Source organism: Triticum urartu, chromosome 1 (genome assembly GCF_003073215.2).
Source record: "Triticum urartu cultivar G1812 chromosome 1, Tu2.1, whole genome shotgun sequence".
Taxonomy (NCBI): domain Eukaryota; kingdom Viridiplantae; phylum Streptophyta; class Magnoliopsida; order Poales; family Poaceae; genus Triticum; species Triticum urartu.
Genome location: NC_053022.1, coordinates 548,345,519 through 548,359,463, shown reverse-complemented (window position 1 = coordinate 548,359,463; position 13,945 = coordinate 548,345,519).

The following is a 13,945-nucleotide window of genomic DNA, read 5'->3' as shown; positions in this document are numbered from 1 at the left end:
TGCGGATAGGACTTCTAACATAACTCCAGTCGGCCAGTCCCCGAGCCGACTAGTCGAACTCGGTGCTGGACGGAATAAGTAAATGACACGACAAGGTCATAAGCATGATACTTTTCATTCATAAATAAGGGATGGCAGTCCCCGAGCCCTCCTCGGGGGGCCTATTGTCTTGTACTTAATACAAAAGTTAGCGTGATACATACTGGCTTTCAACTGTAAAACCTTCGAAGGAGGTTAGCGTTCCATGGTCGTTCCGACTCCTTGCCGGAGTCGTCTCTCTTGCGTGCCTTCGGCTTCTGTGCATTGATCAGGTAGTAGGAGTCGTTGCCTAGAGCTCTGCTGATGACGAAGTGGCCTTCCCAAGGGGCTGAGAGCTTGTGCTGCCGGCTGTTCACTGGATCAGCCGGAGCACAAGATCACCCTCTTGGAAAGATCTTGGCCTGACCTTCCGGTTGTGGTAGCGGCACAAACCCTGCTGGTAGATGGCAGACCGGCTGAGGGCTAACAGCCGGTTTTCTTCCAGCAGGTCGACGCCGTCTTCTCGTGCTTTCTTGGCCTCCGCTTCCGTGTACATGGTTACTCGAGGTGAGTCGAATTCGATGTCAGTTGGGATGACCGCCTCGGCACCATACAGAAGGAAGAAAGGGGTGAAGCCGGTTGACTTGTTTGGTGTAGTGCACAGACTCCAGAGGACAGCCGACAGCTCATCAAGCCAACAGTCGACTGAGCGCTCCAGAGGTACAACCAGTCGGGGCTTGATGCCGGAGAGGATGAGGCCGTTGGCTTGCTCGACCTGGCCGTTTGACTGCGGGTGGGCGACGGATGCTAAGTCCAGCCGGATACCTTGGGCTGCGCAGAAACGTGCCAAGGCTCCTTTGGCAAAATTCGTGCCATTGTCGGTGATGATGCTGTGTGGCACGCCATACCGTGCTGTTATGTCTGCGATGAATGTCACAGCAGTCGGCCCATTCAGCTTCTTGATCGGCTTTGCCTCAATCCACTTGGTGAATTTGTCCACGGCGACGAGCAAATGCGTCATGCCGCCGCGCGCCGTCTTGAATGGGCCCACCATGTCCAGTCCCCAAACGGCAAAGGGCCAAGTGAGGGGAATGGTCTTGAGTGCCGAGGCCAGCATGTGTTGCTTGGAGCTGAAGAGTTGGCACCCCTTGCAATGTTTAACTAACTCTTTGGCATCATCCAAAGCAGTCGGCCAGAAGAAACCATGGCAGAAGGCTTTGGCGACAAGTGATCTTGAGGCCGCATGGTGGCCGCATTCTCCTTGGTGAATGTCTCTGAGGATTGCAATGCCTTTCTCTTGCTCGACGCACCGTTGGAGGACTCCAGTGACACTGCGCTTGACGAGCTCTCTGTTGACGATTGTGTATGCTCCGGCTCGACGTTGGACTTGTCTTGCTTCTGTTTTGTTAGCCGGCAGGTCTTGGTTTACTAGGAAGTTGAGGATGGACTGAGCCCATGATGGAGCCGCGACTTCTTCTACTGCCAATGTGGTTACTGCCACTAGGGTGGGCGGGCTGGGTGGTGAGGTGCTGGAGTCGGCCGCCGGCTGTTGTGTTGGTGCAGTCCCCGGGCCGGCTACCGCAGTCCCCGAGCCGGCTGCCGAAGTCCCCGAGCCGGCTGCCGAAGTCCCCGAGCCGGCTGCCGAAGTCCCCGAGCCGGCTGCCGAAGTCCCCGAGCTGGCTGCCGAAGTCTTGGGGTCGCCTACTTGGTTCTTCGGGCCGGACCCGGCCGCATCGGGGACAGGCGGCACGAAGATGGAATCGGACTCTGGAGACGGCTTGATAGATGGCTTGAGGAGGCGTTGGAGAGCGACGCCGGATGGAATTGCTTGCCGAGTGGAGCCTATTCGAGCCAGGGCATCGGCTGGCTCGTTGTCGGCTCGCGGTATGTGGAGGAACTCGCATCCTTCAAAGTATCCGCTGAGTTGTCGGACCAGGAAGCGGTAGCTCGCCATATTCGCGTCCTTGGCGTCCCAGTCGCCGGATGATTGTTGGACCACCAGATCCGAGTCGCCATAACATAGGATCCGGCGAATGCCAAGTTCTTTGGCAAGCCGGAGCCCGTGTATGAGCGCCTCGTACTCGGCCACATTGTTGGAGGCGGCAAAGTGGATCTGTAGCGTGTATCTGAGCTTGTCGCCTTTTGGAGAGGTAAGGATGATGCCGGCTCCCAAGCCGGTGCGCATCTTGGACCCGTCGAAGTGCATGCGCCAATGGGTGGAGTCGGGAGCCGGCGGCAGGTACTGGGTCTCGGCCCAGTCGACGAGGAAGTCGGCCAGTGCTTGGGACTTGATGGCAGTGCGGGGCTGGTAGAAGATCGTGTAGGGGGCCAGCTCGATGGCGCATTTCGCCACCCGGCCGGATGCATCCCGGCTGCCTATGATCTCGGCTAGCGGGACAGTGCATACGACCGTGACGGGATGCTCTTGAAAGTAGGGCTTCAGCTTCTTGGCGGTGAAGTACACGCCGTAACACATCTTCTGGTAGTGCGGGTAGTTCTGCTTTGAGGCGGACAGCACCTCGCTCAAATAATACACCGGCCTTTGGACCGGCTGGGCTCGGCCTTCTTCTGGGTGCTGGACTATGATGACGGTGCTGACCACCCGGCTGGTTGCGGCGATGTAGAGGAGCATGGGCTCTTTCTCAGTCGGCGCCGCGAGGACAGGCGGCGTGGCCAGCATCTTCTTCAGCTCGTGAAAAGCTTGGTCGGCCTGGTCGTTCCACTCGAAGTGAGTGCTCTTCTTCATGAGGCGGTAGAGGGGGAGAGCTTTCTCTCCGAGCCGGCTGATGAAGCGGTTCAAGGAGGCTAAGCATCCGGTGAACTTCTGAATGTCTCAAAGCTTGGTGGGGATCGCCATTCTCTCGATGGCCTTGATCTTCACCGGGTTGCATTCGATGCCGCGTTCGGAGACCAGGAAGCCTAGGAGCTGGCCGGCTGGCACTCCGAACACGCATTTCTCGGGGTTGAGCTTGATTTGGAACCGGTGTAAGTTCTCAAACGTTTCCTTGAGGTCTCCCAGCAAGGTGCCGTGCTTCTCCGTCTTCACCACGATGTCGTCCATGTAAACGTGAGCGTTTCTGCCGAGTTGCTTGAGGAGGCACTTCTGCATGCAACACTGAAAAGTGGCACTGGCATTTCTCAAGCCGAATGTCATAGTCACATAGCAGAAGGCTCCAAATGGCGTGATGAAGGCGGTCTTCAGGCGGTCGTCCGGATCTAGCTTTATCTGACGATATCCGGAGTAAGCATCCAAAAAACTCAACAGCTCGCATCCGGCTGTGGAGTCTATCACTTGGTCAATCCTTGGCAGGGCAAAAGGATCTTTGGGGCAGGCCTTGTTGAGGCTCGTGTAGTCTATACACAAGCGCCACTTGTTGTTCTTCTTTAGCACAAGGACCGGGTTGGCGAGCCACTCTGGAAAGAAAACTTCCATAATGAAGCCGGCTGCCAAAAGCCGGGCTATCTCCTCCCCTACGATCCTTCGTTTCTCCTCCGACAGTCGGCGAAGGGGTTGTCTGACTGGCTTTGCGTCTTCTCGAACGTGTAGTTTATGCTCGGCGAATTTCCTCGGAACACCCGGCATGTCCTTGGGGGACCATGCAAAGATGTCCCGATTCTCACGGAGGAAATCGGCTTCCAGGACCAAAGCGTAAGAGCCGGGAGACGGCATCACCTCCGGATGGTCGGCCCGGCTCCAGGTGATGGGCTTTTCTGACCAATGCATGTGTCCGGCGGGGTTGGCAGCGACCACGCTAACTTCCTGGCGCTCTTGGCGCTTGCTGTGCCGGTCTTCGGGCTGGCTTGTAAAGACGATGTAGGTTGCTTGCTCGTTAGGGAACTCGTCATGCACGGCTCCGACTGCGGGCCGAGCGGCCGGAGGCGGCGGAGGCGGAGGCGGCGGGCCGGCAGGCGGAGGCGGCGCGAGCCCTTCACCTTTAGAGATTCGGGTGAGCCAATGGCACTTCCGGGTCGTATGGTTGGACGGCTTCGCGCCACTATGGAACTTGCAAGGGGCGTCGATAGTTTGCTCGTAGGAGAAGGCGGGCTGCCAAGCCGGCCTGCCGCCCTTGGGCTTCTTGGGCGCCGGTCGCTCTTCAGGCGGCGCGTCTTCGACTGTGGCCACCTGCCGACTGGCGGGAGGCGGCGCGGGGCCCTTGCGCTTGTGGTCGTTTGAGTGGGGGAGTCGGCCGGAATCCCCAGCCGGCGCCTTGGGCGCCGGGTTGAGTACCTTTCCGGATGCGTCTACCCGAAGCTCAGTCTTCATCGAGGAGTCGGCGGTGGCGTACTTGTCCGCTATGTCCAGAAGCTCGTCGAGGGTAGCCGGCTCATCGCAGAGGAGCTTGTGCTTGAGGAGGGTGCCTTCTCGGCATCCGGCTGTGAAGTATTCTATGGCTTGGACCTCGTGCACCCCTTCACAGGAGTTGCCGAGCTCGGCCCAACGCGTGAGGTAATCGCGAGTGGACTCGGCGGGGCCTTGTACGCACAAGGAGAGCTGTCTGGGCTTGGGAGCCCGCTTGTAGGTGCTGGTGAAGTTGCGGATGAAGGTTTCTGTGAAGTCTAGCCAGCTGTTGATGCTACGCGGCTTGAGGCTGTTGAGCCAGGTCCGCGCCGTGCCTTGCAGCATGAGGGGCACGTACTTTACGGCAACGCGCCGGTTACCGTTGGCTATGCTAACCGCCGTGGAGTAGTCGATCAACCAATCTTCCGGCTTCACGGAGCCGTTATACTTGGGCGTGTCTCTTGGGAGCGAGAACCCTTTGGGAAAGGGCTCGTCGCGGATGCGGGGGCCGAAACAAGGCGGGCCGACATCGTCTTCTTCTTCCAACACCAGGGATCGCGCCAAGCGGTCGATCCGATGGCGGGCGTCGTTCTCGCCGATTCCTTCGCGGCGGCCTAGCCGGCCGCTGAGAGTCGGGTGCGCCACTGGCGGCGGGGCAGGATATCTCTCTCCACGGGGCGGAGGCGGAGGCGGGTCGCCACGCCATTCCATGGCTCGGGGATGACCGTCCGCGTCTCGCTCGATGGAGATCCGGGTCCGGCTGTGGCTAGCAGCTGGCTCCTTCTCGCGTCGCGCACGGGTATTGCTCGTAGTCGGCGTCCGGGAAGTCGCGCCGTGTTCTCGGCACGGGGGAGGGCTTTCCGCGCGGGCGTCGTCTTCGTGTCGCTGCGCGGCTGCGTCAATCAATTGCTGGATGCGCCAGGTCATGTGGGGGAGGTCTTCGGCCTCCAAGCCGTCCAACTCATCTACAGCCGCCTGGGCGGCACGCTAGTTCTCGAGCAGAGTGGCATAGACCGGGCGGTCGACTCCCAGCGTGTCGGCGATGACGGCACCGCGTTGCTTGACAAGGCCGGCCCGGCTTGGCCCGCCCGGGGCCGGCGTGCCGAAGGCGGCGCGGTCAGCTTCGCGCTGGTAGGCCTCAGTGAGGCGTCTTATGGAGGCCAGCCTCCGGCCCTCTGCGAGGAGGGCGAGGCGGCGTGCCTCCAGTGCTTCGTCGTCGGCATTAGCCGGGAGGGGAGCGGACAAGTCGTGGGCCGCCGTGTGCGAGGCGTCGCGGGCGCTCTCGTCGGCCAGGCCGCCGTGGCCGACAACCATCACTTCGGTGGTGACAGCATCGCAGCCGTCGGCTCGAGGAAGCGGGTCGTTGTAGATCGTGACGTTGGTGGGGAAGGTGTCGTAGGAGGCCGTGTCGGAGTCGACAGGCATTGGGTCGGTGGAGCCAACCGACTCCAGGTCCGCAGCGGGCTCGCTGGAGACATGGAGCTGGCCGAGAAGGTCGGCGAGGTGGTCGGTGCCCGCATCGGAGGCGAGCTCGTCGGAGATGAGAGTTTCGTCGAGGAGATCGGCGAGGCCGCTCGCCGTGCAGATGCTGGTGACGCCTTGCAGCACGTCGTGGCAAGCGCCATCGGGTGTGCCGGGCTGGCTACGCTCACGGGGGAGGAATAAGGTTCCCGTCCAGAACAGGTCTCCGGACGACGGTGCACCTGGCCCCACGGTGGGCGCCAAATGTCGGGTGGTAGGTGCGACATATGCCAACGGGTGGCTTATCATTGTGGGAGCCAGTAAGACATCGCCGGTGCCTGGAAACGGGATAAGGCGAAGACATGCATGCCGGCGGATCTTACCCAGCTTCAGGGCTCTCCGTGGAGATAACACCCCTACTGCTGCTCTGTGGGGTCTCCGCATGTTCACTAGATGAATCAAGTAGCTACACAACGCTCCTTGAGCTGTTGGGTGGGAGGAGGAAGAAGGGCACGGCTAGCCTGCTTCTTCTCCTTGTGTGGTGTCTAGGACTAGCATGGGGTCCAACCCTTTGCATGGGTGCTCCGGGGGGTTTATATAGGCCTACCCCCCGGGGGTACAATGGTAATCCGACTGGACGCAGGGCCCAGCCGTCTGTGACTGCGCTCGCCGGCTTCTGCGCCGGCTGCTGGGGCCCGCCGACTGGTGGGTCCCGCCGGCTGCTGGCCCCTTGGTCGACAGGCAGGCCCCACTGTCCAGGGCCTGGTCGGCGGCTGGTTACTGTGGCTCCATCTTGTTGACGTGAGCTTCATCGTGGTAAGCGCGGCTACAGTACCGCCGCCTATCAGGCGATCACTGTAGCCTCACCGCGTCTTGTCTCCTTAATGGGGCGTCCTCTTCGAGGGAGGCGGCAAGCCGGCTGCGGGGAGCTAGCTCTGTCTTGGGACGACTGGTTGGAGGCGTGGCCGCCTTCGGGCGTCTCTCTGCTCAAAGGGGCCCACCGTCTATGGGCCACGCTGTCGGCCCGTCGTGGGTGATGCCAGGGTCAACATGGCAACAGTGCCGCGCCGGATGGGTCATGCCTACACCATACGGCGCACTGTGCCAGGCGTGCTCCGGGATTCAGGGGTGGCAGGCTTTACTGTAGCCACGCCCCGTCGCACCGCCGTTAGGTGGGTGCAAACTTTGGTGGGTACGGTCTGGACCGCTTTATGGGGAGCCGGCTTCTTGGAGTCGGCCTTCTCATGGCTGGCTTCTTGGAGTCGGCCTTCTCATGACGGCTAAAGTCGGACCGCCTTCCGAAAGCCGGCCTGGGTGGCAGCCAACAAGGGGAAGGCGGCCCCATGCCTTGGATTCTTGAGAGCCGGGCGGGCTCGCAACTTTTTTCAGAAGGGCCAGGGGAAGCCGGCTAGGCTACCCATGGCTATTTACTCCGACACAATCGCAGTAGTTCTCCTGGTGCCGCCTTAGTCGATAGAGGGAACTTAAGGCAGCAAAACACAGGAGCCGGGCAAACACAAAATTTGACCAAAGACATGATTCGGAGCTGATGCATATAAGGCCAAACTCGCGACGTCGAACACTCCCTAAAGTATTCGGTCTTTATAAAAACGGGCTGAGCAGTGCCCATTGTCGGTGTCAAAACCGGCGGATCTCGGGTAGGGGGTCCCGAACTGTGCATCTAGGTCGGATGGTAACAGGAGGCAAGGGACACGAAGTTTTACCCAGGTTCGGGCCCTCTCGATGGAGGTAAAACCCTACGTCCTGCTTGATTAATATTGATGATATGGGTAGTACAAGAGTAGATCTACCACGAGATCAGAGAGGCTAAACCCTAGAAGCTAGCCTATGGTATGATTGTGTTGACCTACGGACTAAAACCCTCCAGTTTATATAGACACCGGATAGGGTTAGGGTTACATAGAGTCGGTTACAATGGTAGGAGATCTACATATCCGTATCGCCAAGATTGCCTTCCGCGCCAAGGAAAGTCCCTTCCGGACACGGGACGAAGTCTTCAATCTTGTATCTTCATAGTCCAGGAGTCCGGCTGAAGGTATAGTTCGGCCATCCGGACACCCCCTAATCCAGGACTCCCTCAGTAGCCCCCGAACCAGGCTTCAATGACGATGAGTCCGGCACGCAGATTGTCTTCGGCATTGCAAGGCGGGTTCTCCTCCAAATTCCATGTACCTGTTGAATAAAGTCCGGTTTCTTGTAAATGTTGCGCTCCTTGGCTTCTATGCCCAATAATGGCCGTCTCCCACGTGTCAAACGAATATGAAAAGTCTGAGTGTTTTTACATCCACACCCCTAGCCGCGTAAATGAGCCGCCCATTTAAGGGGACGAGGATTTAGATCCAAACCACACCTTCTCCCTTTCACGAGTGTTCATCAGAGCGCATCCGATAAAGGTCCATTCCACCATGGCCAGCCACCGCAACTCCTCCCTTCGCCCTTCCAGCCCTAAGCCTGGACATTGGGAGAGATGCTCCATCCCGCATAGCGATCTAGTGACGCTCCAGACCAAGGGGTTTCTCCCCCCGGCCTATATGGTCCCAGTTCGAGTCGGTCTTGCCGTTTATAATGGTGGAGAGCAAGCGGAGAGTGCCCCCAATCCCTCCAAAGGAGAGCGGGTACGCCTTGTCCCTTATCTAATAAGGGGCTCGGATTTCCAATTCATCCGTTTCTCCGGGGGCTACTGGAGTACTATGGCCTCCAGCTACACAATCTTACGCCCGCCTCCGTATTGCATATCGCGGGGTTCGTAGCCCTCTGTGAGCTGTTTTTGGCTGTTGAGGCTCATTTCGGGCTGTGGAAAGAGCTATTCTGCCTTGTACCTCATTCTCGGAAGGGGTCAATGTATCAAGTGGGCGGAGCCGAAGTGTGGCGCATCGCCGGGACCGGATACGTATCCGGAACCCCAAAGAAGGCTTCCGAGGACTGGCCTTCGGAATGGTTTTACATAGAGGACGTCCCGCTGCCGGATCCTGTCCGGATCGGTCTCCCTGAGTTTGACAATGCCCCACTGAAGAAGCGCCTAAGTTGGCGTCCACGGAGCCCTCAAAGGGAAAGCGACAAGGACGTTTTTTACCTGATGGGCCGGATAAGATTGTTAGCTCATTCTGGACTGACCATGATCGGGGTCATGGCCGCATGCATCATACGAGGGGTGCAGCCGCTACAATATAGAGCCTGATAACCCACAAGTATAGGGGATCGCAACAGTTTTCGAGGGTAGAGTATTCAACCCAAATTTGTTGATTCGACACAAGGGGAGCCAAAGAATATTCTCAAGTATTAGCAGCTGAGTTGTCAATTCAACCACAACCTGAAACTTAGTATCTGCAGCAAAGTGTTTAGTAGCAAAGTAATATGATAGTGGTGATAACGGTAACAAAGTAAAGATAGCAAAAGTAATGTTTTTGGTATTTTTGTAGTGATTGTAACAGTAGCAACGGAAAAGTAAATAAGCGTAAACCAGTATATGGAAAACTCGTAGGCACCAGATAAATGATGGATAATTATGCCGGATGTGGTTCATCATGTAACAGTCATAACATAGGGTGACACAGAACTAGCTCCAGTTCATCAATATAATGTAGGCATGTATTCCGTAAATAGTCATACGTGCTTCTGGAAAAGAACTTGCATGACATCTTTTGTCCTACCCTCCCGTGGCAGCGGGGTCCTATTGGAAACTAAGGGATATTAAGGCCTCCTTTTAATAGAGAACCGGAACAAAGCATTAACACATAGTGAATACATGAACTCCTCAAACTATGGTCATCACCGGGAGTGGTCCCGATTATTGTCAGTTCGGGGTTGCTGGATCATAACACATAGTAGGTGACTATAGACTTGCAAGATAGGATCTAGAACTCACATATATTCATGAAAACATAATAGGTTCATATCTGAAGAAATCATGGCACTCGGGCCCTAGTGACAAGCATTAAGCATAGCAAAGTCATAGCAACAACAATCTCAGAACATAGTGGATACTAGGGATCAAACCCTAACAAAACTAACGCGATTACATGATAAATCTCATCCAACCCATCACCGTCCAGCAAGCCTACGATGCAATTACTCACGCACGGCGGTGAGCATCATGAAATTGGTGATGGAGGATGGTTGATGATGACGACGGCGACGAATCCCCCTCTCCGGAGCCCTGAACGGACTCCAGATCAGCCCTCCCGAGAGAGATTAGGGCTTGGCGGCGGCTCCGTATCGTAAAACGCGATGAAACTTTCTCTCTGATTTTTTTCTCCTCGAAAGCCAATATATGGAGTTAGAGTTGGCGTCGGAGGGCCACCAGGGGGCCCACGAGGTAGGGGGCCATGCCCAGGGGGAGGGGCGGGCGCCCCACCCTCGTGGACAGGGTGTGGGCCCCCTGGTCTTCATCTTTGGCGAGGATTTTTTATTATTTATTCTAAGATATTCCGTGGAGTTTCAGGTCATGCCGAGAACTTTTGTTTTCTGCACATAAAACAACACCATGGCAATTCTGCTGAAAACAGCGTCAGTCCGGGTTAGTTCCATTCAAATCATACAAGTTAGAGTCCAAAACAAGGGCAAAAGTGTTTGGAAAAGTAGATACGACGGAGACGTATCAACTCCCCCAAGCTTAAACCCTTGCCTGTCCTCAAGCAAGGGAGTTGACAAACTGAAAGAGAAAAAGAAAAACTTTTACAAACTCTGTTTCCTCTTGTTGTTGTAAACATGAAAAGTCAACATTCAAGTTTCAGCAATTATTATGAACTAACCATACTCACAATAACATGTAGGTCTCACAATTACTAATATCAATAGCATAATCAGCTAGCGAGCCATAATAATAAAACTCGAATGACAACACTTTCTCAAAATAATGATAACAGGATATAACAAAATGGTATCTCGCTAGCCCTTTCTGAGACCGCAAAACATAAATGCAGAGCACCTTTAAAGATCAAGGACTGACTAAACATTGTAATTCATGGTAAAAGAGATCCAGTCAAGTCATACCCAATTTAAACCAATCATAATGAATGCAAACGACAGTGTGCTCTCTAGCGGGTGCTTTTTAATAAGAAGGGTGATGACTCAATATAAAAGTAAATAGATAGGCCCTTCGCAGAGGGAAGCAGGGATTTGTAGAGGTGCCAGAGCTCGATTTTTGAAATAGAGATAAATAATATTTTGAGCGGCATACTTTCACTGTCAACGTAACAACTATGAGATGATGTATCTTCCATACTACATGCATTATAGGCAGTTCCCAAATAGAATGGTAAAGGTTTATACTCCCCCTCCTCCGCAAGTATCAATCCATGGCTTGCTCGAAACAACGAGTGCCTCCAACATTCAATGGGTCCCAGGGGAGTTTTGTTTAATTATTTTGATTTGCTTTGATCTTTTTGGATCATGGGACTGGGCATCCCGGTTACCGGCCCTTTCTCGTGAATGAGGAGCGGAGTCCACTCCTCTTGAGAATAGCCCACCTAGCATGGAAGATATAGGCATCCATAGTTGCACATGAGCTGCTCGAGCATACAAAACAGAATTTCATTTGAAGGTTTGGAGTTTGGCACATACAAATTTACTTGGAACGGCAGGTAGATACCGCATATAGGAAGGTATAGTGGACTCATATGGAACAACTTTGGGGTTTAAGGAGTTTGGATGCACAAGCAGTATTCCCGCTTAGTACAGGTGAAGGCTAGCAAAAGACTGGGAAGCGACCAACTAACAATAGTCGTAAACATGCATTAAAATTAATTCACACCGAATATAAGCATGAGTAGGATATAATCCACCATGAACATAAATATCATGAAGGCTATGTTGATTTGATTCAACTACATGCGTGAACATGTGCCAAGTCGAGTCACTCAATTCATTTAAAGGAGGATACCATCCTATCATACCACATCATAATCATCTCAATAGCATGTTGGCACGCAAGGTTAACCATTATAACTCATAGCTAATCAAGCATGGCACAAGCAACTACAATATCTAAATGTCATTGCAAATATGTTTACTTCATAATAGCTGAATCAGGAACGATGAATCATCATATTTACAAAAACAAGAGAGGTCGAGTTCATACCAGCTTTTCTCATCCCAATGAGTCCATATATCATCATTATTGCCTTTCACTTGCATGACCGAACGGTGTGTATAATAATAAGAGTGCACGTGCATTGGACTAAGCTGGAATCTGCAAGCATTCAACTCAAGAGAGAAGACAAGTAATATGGGCGCTAAGTTAAATAAACAATCTTGCATATAAGAGCCACTAAGCGTTTTCAATATAGTCTTCTCGACCCCCAAAGAAAGGAAAAGAAAAATAAAAACTATTTACACGGGAAAGCTCCCAACAAGCAAAAGAAGGACGGGAAATATTTTTGGGTTTTCTTTTTAATTCTACTACAAGCATGGAAAGTAGACTAACACTAATTTTTTTGTTTTTCTTAAGGTTTATTAAACACACAAGAAGAAAGCAGGAAAAAGGAAAATAAACTAGCATGGATATTACAGTGAAAGAGTATGAGCACCGACATCTAGCAATGAGTGTGTGTGAACATGAATGTAATGTCGGTGGGAAATACGTACTCCCCCAAGCTTAGCCTTTTGGCCTAAGTTGGTCTATTGCCAGGGATAACCTGGCTGATATCCGTAGGTGAAGCTGGGGTCGTACTGCGATGAAGAATAGTTGGGATCATAATGTGATGAAGAGGACTCTGACTGCCACTGGCTGGCAACCGCCTCAGGATCCCAAGAATAAACAGACATTCGTGGAGGCTCCGGTTCCGAGGCTGGTGCAGGATTCCGATAGGCTTGAACAGCCGCCCACGGAACAATGTATGTACCTGCAGACAAATTAAACAAATAGGGAGCAGGCAAAGTAATAGTATCAGGGTGATGTTTATCAAAGTATAATTTATATTTAAGCGCCCTTTCGCGATTCTTAACAAGAAAGTCATGCGCTACCATACTCTTATAATCTAAATAAGCACGGGGCAGCGCTGTTTCTTCTTTATCCTCATGCCTAATAGGTACTTCAAAATGTTCAGCTAGGCGTGAAGCATAAATGCCTCCAAAGATGGGGCCCTTAGTACGGTTCATACTCAACCGTCTAGCAACAATTCCACCCATACTAACAGAGTTATTGCGGTATAAACCATGGAGCAAAATAATAATATCAGGAATACTAAGGTTCCCACAGTTCCCGCGATCAATCAAGCAATGACTAGCAAATAAGGCAAAGTAGCGTAAAACAGGGAAATGTATGCTAGTAATTCTTGCATCAGAAACCTTCCTGGTTTCTCCCACAGTGATAGTGTCAATATAAGCTTCCACTTCATTACAGTGTGGTTCATCTAAAGAACCCTCAAAAGGTATTTTGCAAACCTCGCAAAATGCAGCTAATGTCATCTCCCTAGCAACATCATATAAATGGAACTCTACTGTTGGAGGTGATTTCTTAGGGAAAAAGTAGAAGTTCTGCACAAAAGTATTTATGAGTAAGAGATACTGATGACGTTGGTCGCGGAGGAAGTTGTTGAGGCCGGCGTTCTCAATCAATAGATAGAAATCTTCATAAATCCCGGCACTTCTCAAGAAGTCACCGGAAGGCCATTCACACGGCCGGACCTCCGCGATACGAGGCAGATTAAATTTGGGCTTCTGTTCTTCTTCCTTTTGTTTCTCCTTAGAACTTCGGCTCGACGAGCCCCTCAAAAGTCTCTTCATTATTTCTGAAACAATCTGAAATTTTTAGTAACTTCAAACAAAGTGAACCAACTTGAATAAGATTGATAGCAACTACTCATACAAGTGCCTAGAGCATATATCAAGCATTAGAACTACTTGGAACCATATATATTTGACATGCAAGCTCAAGAACATGGTCACCTATGCAGCACAAATTTGCAATGAATAAAGCACTAGAACAAAAACTAATTGGACCAACGGAGGAGTCACATACCAAGGAACAATCTCCCCAAGCAGTTTTGTGAGAGGTGCTTTGAGCAAGGAGATCGAAAATCGCAGCAAAAGTTGCTCGAACACGAGCTTGAGTTGGTTTTTCGGGTTTGTGCGAGACAGACGAAGAAGATGGGTGCATGAATAAGTGGAGGAGGGCCACCGTGGGCCCACGAGGCAGGGGGGCGCGCCCAGGGGGGTAGGGCGCGC